Source organism: Microcaecilia unicolor, chromosome 8 (genome assembly GCF_901765095.1).
Source record: "Microcaecilia unicolor chromosome 8, aMicUni1.1, whole genome shotgun sequence".
NCBI classification, from domain to species: Eukaryota; Metazoa; Chordata; class Amphibia; order Gymnophiona; family Siphonopidae; genus Microcaecilia; species Microcaecilia unicolor.
The window spans coordinates 13,406,891-13,420,675 of record NC_044038.1 but is presented as its reverse complement, the minus strand read 5'-3'; the positions used below and the strand labels follow the sequence as shown (position 1 = coordinate 13,420,675).

Here is a 13,785-nt window from a genome sequence, read left to right as displayed (position 1 = left end):
AAGGTGAAATGACAGTCCTTCTTGTGGTCTGTTACTTTGCAGTACTGCTTTGGTGTTCATTCTGCCTTGTGCTACCTTCATGTCATTAAGGCTTTCCTCTGTGATGAGATGGTGATCAGTGATATTGTTTGTGGTTTGTGGATCAATCTGTTCTCTCATTAGTACTGCTACTAGATGGTACTTGTTCATGATGACAGCAGATATCAACAACCTATTATGCTCTATTTTCTACCTCTCTGTTGATAGCATGGCTTCTCGCCAAGAAATGATGTAACCAAAGACCATATAAACAGTTTTTTTTAGCCAGTCTGCTGTTTTTTCAGTTACTACAATTTCTGCTTATCCTAAAATTGTTTAGATGTCATGACCTTTCCAGTGATGGAAGTGGTTTGTTATACAAACATGTCTGTCAGCATTGTTTCTTATGAATTTGTCAGATGAAACCCAGAAGGCCCCTCAGATTCATTAAAGTCATCACTAGTTGGAGAACAGGCACAGTGTGCAAACTGAATTTTAACTAGGAAATTTATTTTTCAAGCCGACAGTGCATAGTTCTGTGATAGGGCACTGGTCATTTTGATTGACAGCTGATTTGATCACTAAAATTGTTCCATTATTGAAAGTATAGATATGAATCTCCAGAATAAGATGTATAATGTTGTTTTTCTTTGAAATAATTGGGATGCTCCATCTCATACCATTATAAGTGATGGTAAAACTTTGCTCTTGCGGGCCCCTGGAATATAACTTAATCTATAATAGTGTAAATGCAATAGAAATCTGAAAATGATCACATGCAAGTCATTACTTCTTGAAAAGCATTTTTTCTATTTGCATGTAGACTTTGTTAGGGATGAAGGAGATTAGGCATCTGAGGTAGGACTGAGGAATTTTTCTTGAAAGCACGCAGTTTGTATAAGTTTGCTTCCAGCGTTTTCAGTGATTTCTTCCAACAAGCATATCAATTATCTTTGAAACATTTTTTTCCCAGTTAATCCTGCCTCCCCTTACACTTAGAAATGGAGTCATAGCATAGGCTTTTCTGCTTTGAGGACATTAGCTTCTCCGAGATAGATCCTTTTCTCCGATTGGAAGCCTGAATATTAAAAGATGGCCTAATCTTGACACCTTCCTTGCACATGTACAGAAATTATTATTCTGAAGCAGGCAAATCTCACCTATTTTAGCACTATTCTCAATTACAAAATGTACACCACAGATCTTACAACCATATTTCCCTCCCCCAATTTCAAATGATGAATAGCTTGCATGGTGGTAATATATTCTACCAAAATATATGGTTCATTAGTAATAACAGCTTTATAATAACAGTTGAAATTTCTGCCCGTTGCTGGAATGTATAGATGACTCATCCTTGGAGTCAGGTTGGATAAAATGTTATCAAACAATATAAGCTTAACAAGCAAAACACACATTGCTCTAAGGAAATTAAAAGAAAAAGAACCACTAAGAAAAATATAATGGGAAACAAAATCTTATAATTCTTTTTCTTGAGTCAGTCCACAATCTAGGGGGCTAGTAATTAACATAGAGAATACTAAGGATAATAATTAAGAGGAAATTATAGCAGATTGTATAGCATCTTCTTTACAATCTCAGGGAGCCAGGGGCACCTCACCTAAAGGAAGTGTGCCAGTAGGTCCTGGTGAAGATAAACGGTTCATAGAATACATATCTAGTACTTTGATAAACCACAATACATTCATAAGGAAATCGTATAAATAAGCCCCTAGCTGCACAACTTTAGGCCTTAGCATATGTTTCTTCTGTGTTTCTCAAAAAACATCGGGGGGAGGGGGGAACTTACACCCTAAAGACTGCAAATGACGCACTTTGAAAACTTCAAAAGCCAACCTGAGTTCAAAACTAACTGTAAACGAATACTAGGAACAGCAGTCTCTAGCTGACTCTTCCAGAAATGTGTCTGTTTGAGACTGTCAAAGGGTTGCGTCACATTACTTCCTCCCTCCATTTTCCTTCTCTTAGCTTCTGGCAAAATATTTATTAGAAATAGGAGGAAGAGAGGATTTAGCTTTTACCACTGAAGATACTTGTTAAACATCTCATTATACAGTAAGAATCTTAGGAAAATTCATAACACGCAGATTCCTCCTGTATGCTGTATTTTCCATAGATTCCATGTTCCAGTGAATAACCAGGTTGTCCTTCATCAGTGCCTCCTGAATCTCTAGTTTTTTAAAACTCCTTCCTTCAAATAAATGTCTTTGGTAGGACAATGCCTAGAATTGGCCAGATGGTGATTTTTTTGTAATTCTTGAAGTGATAGCCAGATAGTTTCAAAATTAAACACAGAAGGACAATTTAAAGCAGCAAGAGAGAAGGATGTAGAACTCACTGTTCCCAGTGTTCGCTTCGCCAGGCTGTATTTTTTTCAATTGAGTTTTGAAGACCTCAGTACTAAAATAAGCTTCAGCATTAAGGGCATTCATCCCTAGTGTTATGGTGGATCATATCTACTAGTTGTAGATTCTCAAATCACATAGATTTGAATTATCTGTGAATTAAGCATTATGAGTAGATAACTCGCGTGCATAAGCTACAAGTTGAGAGAGATTTCATTTTACATAGGTTAATTGGCCTGTTCATTGACCAGTTTATGGTCTGTCCCAAGGAGCTAGAAAGAAGCAGGAAGTTGTTGGAACAGTAATGTTTGAAAGGATAATCTTCCTCTTAAAACGTTTGTGCTGGAAGAGAGTAATTCTCGTTTCTGCTCTTCACAGCATGTAGTACCCAAATATGCCAAAATATGAAAAGAAAAGGTAACCGAGAACTGATCATGCAGTGAAAAGGGACTAGTAGTTTAAATTTGGATTGATAAAATCATTGTGGCGTTTCTCTTCTTGGTAAGATTATTGGAGAGGGTGGCAAATGTATTTTTGAATCTAATATATTTCTGGTGTCGACAGCTAACTATGCAAACAAGTACAGTATGTGCTGTAGAGTAGATTTTATTTTGTAACAGTTTTGCAGGATGTTTAACTACAGTAACAGATTAGGATTGAACTGGATAGAACTGAAGAAGCATCAGCATTTACAAGTCAGAGGGAATCGGGGTATTTTTTTGTTCCTAAATTAAAAAAGCAGAAAGTATTTTTTTATATTGATATAAAGGTTTCAATATTGAAAGCATGCTTTATCTGCAAAGTGGGATCTTAAGTATGTGGCATTTCAATAGTCCTCTCTAGAAATCAAACAAAATAAAACATGGAAAAGAAAATAAGATGATACCTTTTTATTGGACATAACTTAATACATAGTCCTCTCCACACCCATCCTGAATGTGCAAGCCATGTGACGCATGAAAAATTGTAAAGATGAATTAGATGTGGGAAAAGACAGTTAACTGTTCATGAAAGCCAACATCAATCTGAGACTTGGTTTTCAATTTGAGGATACAGTATTTTTTTTTTATGAGGAGCCATACTTTTTAAAATAATTTGAAAACTGAATGTGATTTCTAATATATTAGTTTGATGTTTTAGGGCTGTAATAAAGTTTTTAAATTCTATTTTTTTTTCAGTTTAACTGTTCCCTGTTTATACTGTACACTGAAAGTTGATGTATGTGGTTGAGGGAGTTTTCTCCTCTTAGCCTTTTGTTTCTATAACCAGAAATAAAATTCTGTATGAAATATGGAAAAACACTGCTGCTGTTTCTGTGTTTCTTTCCACCAGGGATTAATTTTTTTTTTTTTTTTTTTTTTTGGGGGGGGGGGGGGGGAGAGCTGCCTTTTTTCCCCCAGATTTCTCATGTTTTACCATGGAGTGAGTGGCCGTTGAGCAGAGATGGATTCTATCATATGGTAAGTAGACATTTTGAATGAGATTGTGAACTGATTTTATTCTTATTGTAATCCATTCTGAACTGCTATGGAAAAAAGTAGAGTTGAATTGTAGGCAGCATCTTATGGAGATATTGCCGATCACTGAATTTCTGGTATTCATATCTGATCTTCAAGGCTCACAGGTTCATCTGATTTTTGGTATCCACAATTTTATTTATTTAGATTTTGTTCACACCTTTTTCAGTGGTAGCTCAAGGTGAGTTACATTCAGGTACTCTGGGTATTTCTCTGTCCCAGGAGGGCTCACAATCTTAAGTTTGTACCTGAGGCAATGGAGGGTTAAGTGACTTGCCGTAGATCACAAGGAGCAGCGGTGGGATTTGAAGCGGTCACCTCTGGATTGCAAGACCGGTGCTCTAACCACTAGGCCACTCCTCACTCCATAATGAATATTTATCAGAGATATTAGCAGACATTGGGCTAGGAATGAGAGAAACTGGCATGTTTTGGTTACCTTGAAAATCAGGCTGGATGTGCCTCTTGTGACACTATAATGTGACTATTGCCGTGCTATGGCAGAGTTAATTTCTGGATTTTGATAGGGAAAAGAGGATGGGATTTGATATGCCACCTTTCTATGGTTCTAATCAAAATGGTTTACATATGTGACTCCCTGACTAAAGTAGCAGATCTAAAATGTTGAGTGTAGCTGATTTTTCATGTCATGGATCCATAAGCAGTCTGAAAAAGTTACATGTTTGAACTTCTGTAACTTTAATTTTTTTACAGCGCTGCGTAACCCTAGTAGCACTTTAGAAATGTTAAGTAGTTGTAGTAGTATTCACTCACTCCCTGAAAGGCTTCACATAACAGAAGACTATCTCTGCTTAAAGGAAGGACACACACCCAAGGGGCATAGCCAGACCTTGAGCTGGGAGGGGGCCAGAGACCAAAGTGGGGGGGGGGGGGCACATTTTGGTCTGCCACCCTGCTGTACATACCTTGGCTGGCGGGGGTCCCCAATCCCCGCCAGCTGAAAACACTGCTGCCGCTTATACCTTGGCTGGCAGGGGTCCCCAACCCCCGCCAGCTGAAGCTGTTCTGGTCTCCGGTGCCGCCACATTGCCTCCAAGCACTGTCTTCCCCTCATGTCTGGCATGCTCGTTTTAAAGAAATTGAGCATGCATGCATGCTCTGTTTCACTAAAACAAGCGCGCCAAACCATTAATGGAAGTGAGAGACGGGCAGGCAATGCAGCGGCGCCAGAGACCAGTGGTGGACAAAGGCTTCAGCTGGTGGGGGTTGGGGACCCCTGCCAGCCAAACCAGGGTCCCAGAGCAAATTTGGGGGGCTTAGGCCCCGTGTAGCTACACCACTGACACACACACACACATATACACTCACACATGCACACTCTGACATCATGTGCAACTTAGTCCCCTTATTTTCTTATTCCTGTTACTCTATATGCTCCATCTTTGGTTAATACCCTTTGCTGTCTATTAAATTTTTGTTGCATATTGTGTTGACATTGTAATGTAGTATACTTTGACATACTTTGTATTTGAATATTTTTACTGCTGTAATTGTCTATTGCTTATGTTTGACTTGCTGTACACCACTTTGAGTGAATTCCTTCAGAAAGGCAGTAAATAAATCCTAATTGTTTGCTCTAACAGAATTCATTAAAATCTCTTTTTTTTGTTTCTGTTGACTTTACTTACCTTTTTCCTAGAGATGGTCATATATACAGGTACTTATTTTGTACCTGGGGCAATGGAGGGCTAAGTGGCTTGCGTCACTTGCCTAGAGTCACAAGAGCTACAGTGGGAATTGAACTCAGTTCCCCTGCTTCTCACTAAACTGATGTCTTGAGAAAAAAATGTGGGGTTGATACTCTGTGCAGTTTAAGTGAGCAGGAGATGTTCCTGCCCGTTTAAACCAGGCTGAGTGGGCCATCAGATTTTCAGTGGCAATTAACTGCACAGTATCGCTTAAAGCCTGGTGTGACTGCCATGACACCTGCCAGTTAGTGCCCAGGTGGTCTGGGGTGGAGCTGGGAGTTGTAGGCAGTGTCTGTTCCTGCATACCTAACTGGTCATGTAGGACTGTACAAAAGGCAGTCCTAACTTTGATACAAAAAGGACCGCTATATCAGTAGAATCAAATATTGAAAGCAAACTACATAAACTATCTAAAAATATAGTGAAACTGGTGCTCAGAATATAGTGTAGTGATTACTTGTGATCATTCAACCACCTGGCAATCACTAAATTCAATCATTGCACCATTAATCCCTACCAGATCAAGTCCTTAATTAAAAACTGTTAAGTGAAACAAGAAAACTTACCTGTATCAGATGATATTGCCGTTTGCTGTCGATTACCCAGGATTAGAAATGTCTCAAGGTGGTGCTAGCGTACCAGACCAAAGTGTTTTAATAAAGGTCCATTATGAAAAATCCCACACATGAGAGAGAAATCTCTCCACAATCGGAATCCAAAATATGATCAAATCTGTAATCCTCTCCCCGACATGATCATGTTTCACCATGGGCTTCTTCAGGAGGATGGCTCCAAAAATGACCATACTTCACATACCTCACTTTTGGTACTTTTTCACTCAGCGGGTCACATCCCTGTGCCCTAATCAGTGAAAACACTCTCAGAAAACAGTTTAAAATAGTACCAATGTGCAAAAACTCAATAAATTTATTTATTATTTTATTATCACATTTATACCCCACATTTTCCCAACTGCGTCAGGCTTAATGTGGCTTACATCACACTGCAAAGGCAAACGCCAATCTAGTAAATTAAGCTAATACAAATTAAAACCTACATAAGAAATAATGGAGAGGATGGGGAAGGAACAGGGAAACCAGGGGAGAGGAGGGAAGGGGTGGATGTGTCCAGAATTGACATAAAATTGATGTATATCAAGCAGTGGAGACCCTGGCTGAGTCCTTGGGGTAGGCCTTTCCAAATAAGACGGTCTTGAGATCTCCTGAAATTTAGATGGTTTTGGATGGTTTTAATGATTTCTTCAAACAGTAGCCAATATCACAAATAATCAAAATTAAATTCTTAACTTGTAATCCGTGCCCCCCTGGGTTCAACAAGTGCCCTGTTTTGATGATCACGTTTAGAAACCCACACCAGAAGACAAATGCAGCATTCTGAAATGCTAAAAATGGCATGTTTCCAGCATGTTTCTGCAGCTCTAGTGCCATACTGTGGCCAAATGGGTACCTTTCACCTATGGCAGAGCCCTCGTACAGAGATCCTCTTTCTAGCTGTGAGCAGTAAAGTTACCAGAAAAAAAAAGGCTTTAAATGAACTGGAATGGGAATTAATCCCAGCGACTTCTACGATAATTACAAATAGATTTTTCTATCTTATTCATTTTCTTAAAAAAAAAATTTAAAGATTTTTTTTACATGTCAGGAGGAGTTTAAAATATATCACACTTTCCCAGGTTAAAAATAATTTTAGTTTGGGCTTTTTTATGCATCTCACTAAAATGTAAAGAACTTCTGAAGAAGGCTTTTGTTAAAATCCTACATTTAATCAGCTGTTGTAATTGATTAATGGGTTTACTGGCTACACTGACACACTTAAAACATTGCTAAAGGGGGGGGGGGGGGGGTGGTAGTTCCAACTTGTGTTGAGGCAAATTGTGTATTTTACCATAATGCACATTAAGCCACCGTGGGCCAGTGGCGTAACCACGGGTGGGCTTGGGTGGGCCAGGGCCCACCCATTTATGGCTCAGGCCCACCCAACAGTGGCACATGTTTAGTGGTAACTGGTGGGAATCCCTGAAGATTCCCCCCTGATGGTAACGAAAACGCTAATCTCCACAACACTGGCACCTGCCCATGCTCAGCTTTCAGTGCATTCCTGCTGCCAAGGTGGAAAGAAGCATTTTCCCACCAGCTGAGATTTTTTTTTTTTGGGGGGGGGGGGGGGGGGAGAACACGGTGCCCACCCAATTCTTGTCTAGGCCCACCCAAAATCTGTTGTCTGGCTACGCCCCTGCCGTGGGCTATATAATAATGATATGCAAAGTACATCAATATGATGTAAACTGAAAAAACAGCTTAGTTTAAATTTTGCAAGCTGCCTTTATTTATTTATTACATTTGTACCCCGCGCTTTCCCACACACAGCAAGTTCAATGCGGCTTACATAGTAAACAGAATTACAAAGTATTATAAGGAGAATATTACAAATTGTAATAAACATAGTACATAAGTACATAAGTAGTGCCATACTGGGAAAGACCAAAGGTCCATCTAGCCCAGCATCCTGTCACCGACAGTGGCCAATCCAGGTCAAGGGCACCTGGCACGCTCCCCAAACGTAAAAACATTCCAGACAAGTTATACCTAAAAATGAGGAATTTTTCCAGTCCATTTAATAGCGGTCTATGGACTTGTCCTTTAGGAATCTATCTAACCCCTTTTTAAACTCCGTCAAGCTAACCGCCCATACCACGTTCTCCGGCAATGAATTCCAGAGTCTAATTACACGTTGGGTGAAGAAAAATTTTCTCCGATTCGTTTTAAATTTACCACACTGTAGCTTCAACTCATGCCCTCTAGTCCTAGTATTTTTGGATAGCGTGAACAGTCGCTTCACATCCACCCGATCCATTCCACTCATTATTTTATACACTTCTATCATATCTCCCCTCAGCCGTCTCTTCTCCAAGCTGAAAAGCCCTAGCCTTCTCAGCCTCTCTTCATAGGAAAGTCGTCCCATCCCCACTATCATTTTCGTCGCCCTTCGCTGTACCTTTTCCAATTCTACTATATCTTTTTTGAGATACGGAGACCAGTACTGAACACAATACTCCAGGTGCGGTCGCACCATGGAGCGATACAACGGCATTATAACATCCGCACACCTGGACTCCATACCCTTCTTAATAACACCCAACATTCTATTCGCTTTCCTAGCCGCAGCAGCACACTGAGCGGAAGGTTTCAGCGTATCATCGACGACGACACCCAGATCCCTTTCTTGATCCGTAACTCCTAACGCGGAACCTTGCAAGACGTAGCTATAATTCGGGTTCCTCTTACCCACATGCATCACTTTGCACTTGTCAACATTGAACTTCATCTGCCACTTGCACGCCCATTCTCCCAGTCTCGCAAGGTCCTCCTGTAATCGTTCACATTCCTCCTGCGACTTGACGACCCTGAATAATTTTGTGTCATCGGCGAATTTAATTACCTCACTAGTTATTCCCATCTCTAGGTCATTTATAAATACATTAAAAAGCAACGGACCCAGCACAGACCCCTGCGGGACCCCACTAACTACCCTCCTCCACTGAGAATACTGGCCACGCAATCCTACTCTCTGCTTCCTATCTTTCAACCAGTTCTTAATCCATAATAATACCCTACCTCCGATTCCATGACTCTGCAATTTCTTCAGGAGTCTTTCGTGCGGCACTTTGTCAAACGCCTTCTGAAAATCCAGATATACAATATCAACCGGCTCCCCATTGTCCACATGTTTGCTTACCCCCTCAAAAAAATGCATTAGATTGGTGAGGCAAGACTTCCCTTCACTAAATCCGTGCTGACTTTGTCTCATCAGTCCATGTTTTTGTATATGCTCTGCAATTTTATTCTTAATAATAGCCTCCACCATCTTGCCCGGCACCGACGTCAGACTCACCGGTCTATAATTTCCCGGATCTCCTCTGGAACCTTTCTTAAAAATCGGAGTAACATTGGCTACCCTCCAGTCTTCCGGTATTACACTCGATTTTAGGGACAGATTGCATATTTCTAACAGTAGCTCCGCAAGTTCATTTTTTAGTTCTATTAATACTCTGGGATGAATACCATCAGGTCCCGGTGATTTACTACTCTTCAGCTTGCTGAACTGACCCATTACATCCTCCAAGGTTACAGAGAATTTGTTTAGTTTCTCCGACTCCCCCGCTTCAAATATTCTTTCCGGCACCGGTGTCCCCCCCAAATCCTCCTCGGTGAAGACCGAAGCAAAGAATTCATTTAATTTCTCCGCTACGGCTTTGTCCTCCTTGATCGCCCCTTTAACACCATTTTCGTCCAGCGGCCCAACCGACTCTTTGGCCGGTTTCCTGCTTTTAATGTATCTAAAAAAGTTTTTACTATGTATTTTTGCTTCCAACGCTAATTTCTTCTCAAAGTCCTTTTTTGCCCTCCTTATCTCCGCTTTGCATTTGGCTTGGCATTCCTTATGATCTATCCTGTTACTTTCAGTTGGTTCTCTTCTCCACTTTCTGAAGGATTGTTTTTTGGCTCTAATGATTTCCTTTATCTTACTGTTTAGCCACGCCGGCTGACGTTTAGTCTTTTTTCCCTTTTTTCTAATACGTGGAATATATTTGTCCTGAACCTCCAGGATGGTGTTTTTAAACAGCATCCACGCCTGATGCAAGTTTTTTACTCTGCGAGCTGCTCCTTTCAGTCTTTTTTTCACCATTTTTCTCATTTTGTCGTAATCACCCTTTCTATAGTTAAACGCTAGCGTACTTGATTTCCTAGTTTCACTTCCTTCAATGCCAATATCAAAACCGATCATATTATGATCACTGTTATCAAGCGGCCCTCGTATCGTTACCCCCTGCACTAGATCATGATTTAAGAATATGGTTATTTGTGGTTAAAGAAGAAAAAAAACTACCAGCTTTGAGCTGTCTTTATTTTTGCTGACTGGGAGGCTGATGTTCAAAGCCCAGGTGCTAAAAAAAAAAAAAACAACCCATAGTGCAACAGCAAGAAAAACAGCTAATCAATGCTCCAAGCAAATGACACATAATTTGTGCTGTTAAACTGAAAAGGAAGGTGTCTGGTGCATGTGCTGAAAAGTTTCACCTTAAAGTGCGGCTCTTGTGCCGTATGCAGTCAAAAACTGGAATTACAAGAGCACATCAGTGTTGATCTGCCCCTTTAAGTATGAGTCTTTCAAATATTTAAGCGTAGAAAAACAGGCGCTGATGTGTGCTTTCGGTTTTGCTCGAATTTGCACACGTTTGTTTCTCGCTTATCAGTGTGTAGAAGCTGGCCAGACTTCCACTTTAAAAAGACAGTGAGAATCTGAGAAGAAATCCTATCCCCAGAACCCGCAATGCTGCCCCTGAGCTGGCGATAATTTTTCAGCATTACAGACCATTTGCTTCTGGGCATTAGGAAGGAATAGTTAACTGACCTCATTAGCATTCAAATACATTAGGATGCAATTTGCGGGCATCTTTGGTATACACATTAGCACCAGTACTCGAGCTCTGAGCATTTGGTGCTTTATAACGTCTACAAATCTGGCGCTAACCCCTTTTATCGCTGGCACTAGTTTTTGAGCTCTGGACTGCTAATACAAGGCCTGATGCCACTGTGTGCTATCTTAAAGGTCCTAGATATTTAGCATTTTGGAAGTCCTCATCGTCTTTGCCTCACTTCCTCGCCTTTAGTCTACGTGTCCATGAGGTTTTGGCAGTGGCATACCTAGGGTAGTTGACACCCGGGGCCGGTCATTTTTTTAACACCCCCCTCCAAAATCCAGTACTAGGCACACCGAGAATACAAAACACTCAGGACCTATGGAGCAATTCTACCATACCATAAGCAGTCATTTCTACGAGTCACACAAGGAAAAAGAAAGCATCTTAAACACTACAGTGAGCACTAGAACATCAATTCACCTATTGTAAATGGAAACCAGACAGAAAAGTACAGATCGCCAATCCTGCACAGTCAATGCCAACTGAAAGTCATGTCTTTTTCACAAACACAGATACACCCTAATCCACTATAGAACAAGTAATCATAAACTTTCTATTTAGACAAAAATTAAACAACCCCCAAGATGCCTGACTCTGCATACAACGCAACACCACAGAAACAGAAAATGTCCCCTAGTACTGTGCAAAATATAAAGACAACAGATGTAAATTTGAAAAAAAAAAAATAACAAATACCAATCACCACTTTACAAATTAACAAATAGAAATAAAACAAATATAGAAAATAAAATACCATTTTAATGGACTAATGCATTTAGCTGTCAGAGGCCAAAACCTTCTTCCTCAGGTCAATACAGTATAGTGTATTAGTGTCCTATCCTGACCTGAGGAAGGGGGTTTTGTTCTCCGAAAGTTAGTCAAAATTTATCAAAATTAGTCCAATAAAAAGATTACCTTATTTACATGTTCTATTATAAACATTTATTAACACAGCTACAATACTACTTTATCCTAAAGCAAAAAAAAATATATATATATATATTATTTACAGTTTGTCATCTCTGGTTTCTGCTTTCCTCATCTTCTTTTCACTGTCTTCCTTCCATCCAGCATCTGTCTTCGTTCTTTCTCTCAACACACATATAATTTTAGACTCCTAAATAGATATTGATTGTGTCAAGTATGAATTCTATTTAAATTATAGAGGAAAAGCATCAATCCTGGCATGTGCTCCTTGTGTTGTAAAACAATGTTAGGGAGCACTGCCCGATCATCACTGGCTCAAAAACCTCTATTAAGTAACCCACTTCTATTTTCTTATTTTAATCAAATTTAAACTTCATGGCCACTTAGCTTGGTATGATATTGGAAGCCATGGAATGAGATCAGGGAGCCCAGGGAAGAGGTGTAGATTGAAAAAAGAAGGGGTCCAAGGACAAACCCCTGAGTAACTCCAACAGAGAGCGGGATGGGGGTGGAGGAAGAACCATGAGAATGTACTCTGAAGGTATGGTGGGAGAGATAAGAGGAGAACCAGGAGAGGACAGAGCCCTGGAACCCAAAAGAGGACAGTGTGGCAAGAAGTAAATTGTGATTGACAGTGTCAAAAGTGGCGGATAGGTCGAGGAGGATGAGGATGGAATAATGGCCTTTGGATTTGGCAAGGAAGAGATCATTGCAGACTTTAGATAGCGCCGTTTCTGTAGAATGTAAGGGGCAAAAGATGGATTGAAGTGGATCGAGGATGGCATGAGAGGAGAGAAAATCAAGGCAACGGCTGTGAATGGCACGTTCAAGTAACTTGGAGAGGAAGGGTAGGAGGGAAATGGGGCAGTAGTTGGAGGGACAGGTAGGGTCAAGTGATGGTTTTTTGAGGAGTGGTGTGACACTTGAAGGTGTCAGGGACAGTTGCAGTGGAGAGAGAGAGAGGTTGAGGATATGACAGATGGGGGGGGGGGGGGTGACAGTAGGAGAGATGGTGTTAAGTAAGTTGGTGGGGATGGGGTCAAAGGAACAGGTGGTGCATTTCGAGGAGAAAAGAAGATGGGCGGTTTCCTCTTCGGTGATGTGATAGGAAATGAGGAGAAGGAGGCCTGGGTTGGTTGAGGGAGTGGGTTATAGGGAGAAGAGGAGGAGAAGGTTTGGATATAGCAACTCTGTACATGTAATAAAATGAAACATAGAAACAGAACCATGCTGGCAGATAAAGGCCATATGACCCATCCACTCTGCCCATCCTCTGTAACCCCTAGTTCTTCCCGTTCCTAATTGATCCCACATGCTTATCCCATGCCTTTTTCAATCCTGGACCAGTCCTCGATTCCACCACCCTTTCTGTGAAATAATATTTCCTTAGGTTACTCCTAAGCCTATTCCCTCTTAACTTTGTGGTATGACCCCTCATTCCAGAGCTCTTGTTCATTTGAAAAAGGCTCTCTTCCTGTACCTAAATGCCCTTGAGATATTTAAACGTTTCTACCATGTCTCCCTCCTCTCTTCCAGTGCATACATGTTGAGGTTCATAAGCCTGTCCCGAAACGAACTTGTACCTCAGCTCTCTGAAGCCAGTAGCACTTTGTTTTCTTTTGATTTGCAGTTAACCTCGCAGGCTCAGCGACTAGCAGCAGCGCAGGACTCCGCGGGTCACTCCAGTGCAGTCCCTGTGTAGGTACAGCTAAGCACCGCACTCCTGTCCTGATGCCCTAAAGTGC

General features: G+C 40.8%; 2 long non-coding RNA genes across 2 annotated transcripts; both read right to left on the bottom strand.

The window, feature by feature from the left end:
• Window positions 1-985: 985 nt before the first annotated feature.
• LOC115475439 lies at window positions 986-2,955 on the bottom strand. The gene is made up of 2 exons (XR_003943032.1): window positions 1,840-2,955; window positions 986-1,770 (listed from the first exon to the last, which is right to left on the bottom strand). It is a non-coding gene; the product is annotated as an uncharacterized LOC115475439 (long non-coding RNA).
• A 3,618-nt stretch (window positions 2,956-6,573) lies between these two features.
• Window positions 6,574-13,781, bottom strand: LOC115475438. The gene is made up of 3 exons (XR_003943031.1): window positions 13,624-13,781; window positions 12,124-12,230; window positions 6,574-6,832 (listed from the first exon to the last, which is right to left on the bottom strand). It is a non-coding gene; the product is annotated as an uncharacterized LOC115475438 (long non-coding RNA).
• Between the last annotated feature and the right edge of the window lie 4 nt (window positions 13,782-13,785).